This window comes from Sinocyclocheilus anshuiensis, unplaced genomic scaffold (genome assembly GCF_001515605.1).
Source record: "Sinocyclocheilus anshuiensis isolate Anshui unplaced genomic scaffold, SAMN03320099.WGS_v1.1 scaffold1302, whole genome shotgun sequence".
NCBI lineage: Eukaryota > Metazoa > Chordata > Actinopteri > Cypriniformes > Cyprinidae > Sinocyclocheilus > Sinocyclocheilus anshuiensis.
Genome location: NW_015557126.1, coordinates 236,969 through 241,355, shown reverse-complemented (window position 1 = coordinate 241,355; position 4,387 = coordinate 236,969).

The following is a 4,387-nucleotide window of genomic DNA, read 5'->3' as shown; positions in this document are numbered from 1 at the left end:
TACATATATATATATATATATATATATATATATATGTGAATAAAAATGTGCAAATAAATGTGTGTGAGCGTGTGTGTGTGTACATTTATACATACATACATATATATATATATATATACACACTGTATATATATATATATATATAAACAATATTGCTATATATACAAAAGGATATGCACAGATTAAAACTGTCCCAAATTAGCCTGCCTTTATTTGTCTTGATTTGGGAAGGTGAGTATACCTTTTTGGTTGACCATGCAAATGTTAAACCAACTTCAAGCTCCCATGAGGTCGTTCACTTGGATTGCCCTCCCTCTTTCGATCACATGGCTTTAACATTTACTCATGTTGCACTGGGTTGGACCTAATGTTCAACTTGGACTAAAACAGTGTGTTTGTGTGAGGCTGTATAGGCTGCTGCCTGAGCAGGGGAGGGAGATAAAACAAGACTGATAAAGAGAGAGGGGTAAGGGAGGGACCGAGAGAGAGGAAGGGGGAAAGAGAACACCTGTAGCACTCAAAGCAGACATTCAGTAGTGGGGAGGTTAATTAAGAGAAGGGGAAGCAAAAAGGTGAGAAGGTATTAGCAGCTCTCAGCAGATTGAATTTGAGCGGTAAAGTGAAGTTCGTGAGTGAACACAGAGGGCAAGCCTGTCAACGCGACAATGGTTTAACAACTTCTGGACACCTGTTCTTCTGAACCAAAGAGCACTTTTGAAAGAAGTGTGATCTATCTTTTCAGGTGAGAACTGATCAAATGCTCCTTTTTGTGTTTTGAAGTTAATTTTGTTTGTGAACTGCATTTGTTCTTCAAGTATTTCTTCAAGATACTTTTTTTTTTTTTTTGCATATACAAGAACATTAGACTTCACATTCTTAATTTGGCTGATTTTGTTAAAAAATGCATGAGATTTTTTAAAATCTTAATTTGAATGAATAAAACTAATTGAATTTAACAAAATAAAATGAAACTGAAATAAATTTGATAAAAAACACAAAAACACACAACAAAATGACTAAAACTTACTAACTGACATTGAAATGAAAACGGAAAATATAAAAATAAATACTAAATCAAAACATTTCATAAAACCTACACTATCTCAATGATAATAAAATAATAACACTGTTCTTAACCATTTCAAAATGAACAATGAAATGAACAAACATAGGCTATGAGTATAGTTTTGAACACAGATGAGTGGAATGTGAACTTGTGTTCATGAATTCTGCTTACAGAGCCTGTTACGAACAAATGATCTAGTGAAGGCCTCTTCTGAGAGGCTGTAGGCTACATGGGAAACTTGACATGCCATGTTATAGGCCCAGAGAGAGAAGTAACATTCAGCACACAAACGGCAGCAGTATGATGTCCAGGCCTAGACTTGCAGGCAAACTTGACACCCTCCATGACTGCTCTGAATACGGCAGGGCCTGGCTGCCCTTGAGTTAACCTCTCCTCTCCTCAAACATTTGTATCACAGGGAAGGTTTTGAACTTGGTTAGTGATTTCCTAGGTTTAGACAGGCACAGTGATCTCCCTGTGATCTCTGAGGTTCTTTACTGCTGCTCAGTCACACAAGGAGGAAAACAAAGTAACTTATTATCTAGCTCTAAGTATATACTCCTTAGTATCAGAGCGTCTTGAAGGTCAGGTGACTTTCAAGAATCTGCTGCAAATTTTTGTAAAAAAAAAAAAAAAGATTGTAAAAGTATTTAAGAAAAATAGTTATTTTTTAAATTAATTGGTATATTTCCTATGTTTTTTGTCATTTTCATCATGCACGTTTATTTTTTAAATATCTTCTTTATTATTTTATTTTTTTCTAGCAGGTCTGAAATTTTTCACGAGTAAAATTCTGTAATGCACATCCAGCCTGGCACATTTTAGTATGCAGGCTGTGGCTCATAATTTGAAATAATCAAGCCATAATCAATAGGCAAGAACAATAAAACCATTAAATGAACCTTCACACCACCCTAGCCGAGGAAAGCACCCTGACTCTCCTCGGATTAAACCTTACAGTCATTTTCAGAGTGCAATAAGATCTCCTCTACAAATATCTACAGTCTACTTGGCCACAATAAACTAAGTGCAATTAAGGTGAAAGAGTAGTAGCTGCTTCTTAAAGTGACTGAATCCTGTCATTATGTAATTTCAGAAGATCAGTGACAAATCCAGCGCAGAGTCTCTGTTACCCCATAAAATGGCTGTATTCCCTTGTGTTGAAAATACCCCCTCATTTTGTAATGGGCAAACATTGTGCCATTACATGAAAATGTTTTATGTGTTGCATTAAGGCTGTTGTTGTTTTTGTCTCTGAGCCTTTATTGCAGGGTTTTCAGACTTTTTTTATACCAATGAGCCCCAAATATGAAGAAATCCTTGGGCCATCTCTGCAGCGATATTTTTACTGTATGAGGCTTATTTACACCGTGTGAGAAAAAAATAGTAAGAAAGTGGTGAAAATAGTAAGAATGTTGTTTTACTTTGTAAAAACATACTTTAAAGTTAACTGGCTTTTAATACTGCCATTTTGTTAAGGCCAAATATATATATATATATATGAGTCTCTGTTACCCCATAAAATGGCTGTATTCCCTTGTGTTGAAAATACCCCCTCATTTTGTAATGGGCAAACATTGTGCCATTACATGAAAATGTTTTATGTGTTGCATTAAGGCTGTTGTTGTTTTTGTCTCTGAGCCTTTATTGCAGGGTTTTCAGACTTTTTTTATACCAATGAGCCCCAAATATGAAGAAATCCTTGGGCCATCTCTGCAGCGATATTTTTACTGTACGAGGCTTATTTACACCGTGTGAGAAAAAAATAGTAAGAAAGTGGTGAAAATAGTAAGAATGTTGTTTTACTTTGTAAAAACATACTTTAAAGTTAACTGGCTTTTAATACTGCCATTTTGTTAAGGCCAAATATATATATATATATATTAAAAAAAAAAATTCTACCCAGATAATGCCAGATGTATAAACCTTCAATATAAACCTTCAATTCAGTTTTAAATAATTTTTTTTCATATTGCATTTTACTCAATAGAAGTTTTTGCAAAGAATATTGCCTTACAATCCCCAAAGAGCAATATATGCCTGAAAGATACAAAGTACAAACGATTCTTTTAAATACAATGCTTTCGAAATTATGTAGTTTTGCAAGAAATATTTACACTTACATAACATATATTAAATAAATAAATATTTAGATTGTTTTTGTTGATTTACATTGTTTTATTGATGGCCATGGGTCACAAAAGTCCACCAAAATGCTTTTTATTGAAACTCATCTAATATTTTTGGCCTGACCACTATCCAATTTCTTTATCTTTCCGAAAAGGAAATGCACCCGGGGGGACGAATTTACGTGATATTAAAAGTGAGGGGGACACGTCCCCCGCGACATCTACGCCCCTGCCCGCAAGTCAGAAAGAAGCTTTGTCACGTTTGCCATAAAAAGAATATACACGTGGCAACATTGCCTTGTTTCTTGCATGAACCCTCTATAACAGAGCAATATTCTACCAGAAAGTTTAAAGTATATTGGGTGGCAACTGCCAAGTGAAGGGTGTGTTTACTAGAGCCTTCTAAAGATCACTTCGGATCTGATACTCAAAATCTTATCGCACACCAGTGCTATAAAACCTGCTGCATTCGCTGGACGAACAATCACATGTTCATTAATACACTCCATTTAATGATGACTATGACAATATTGCTAAGGGACCATATGACACACCCTAGTGTGATACCAGTCATACACATTATTATTGCCAGTATGCAGGTGTGTGAGTCTCCACTGGTTGCTATCACATGGGTAAATCATTGTACATGCTTTGTGATGTGTACTAGCTATACACTGTCTGTCCAATATTACATAAATTATACTCTATTGGAGTGCGACGTAATACAAAGTTATCCATCAAGGTGATGTTAAAGTGTCTTGGTTCATGCAATGTTATTTTGGTGCATCTCAGATCTCAGGGGAGTGTCAGGGGATCCAGTGGTGCTGTTCATTAATTAAACAGCTGAGCAGCAGAGTCAGGTGTCCTCTTGTTATTCTAATCTAATTATTGGATGAGGAGACACGCATATGACCTCACAGAGGACTAGTCTTGATGATTAGAATGTGCTAAAGTACGCAAATAAGCCTGCTAATGTTCTGTTTTTGTATCCATAAAAGCATATCCAAAGGGCAAAAACCGTGTGTGTTGGTGATATGGATGGAGAATTAAGCAGCTTGCAGACTCACTGTTAAATTATGATGAGTTGGATTCTATATTTTGAAACATTACTCAGTAACTTTAATCTCTAGCTACCTAACAAATCTGCATTCGTGTTACAGGCCTACTTTGCTGTTTTCCCTTCACACCTGTC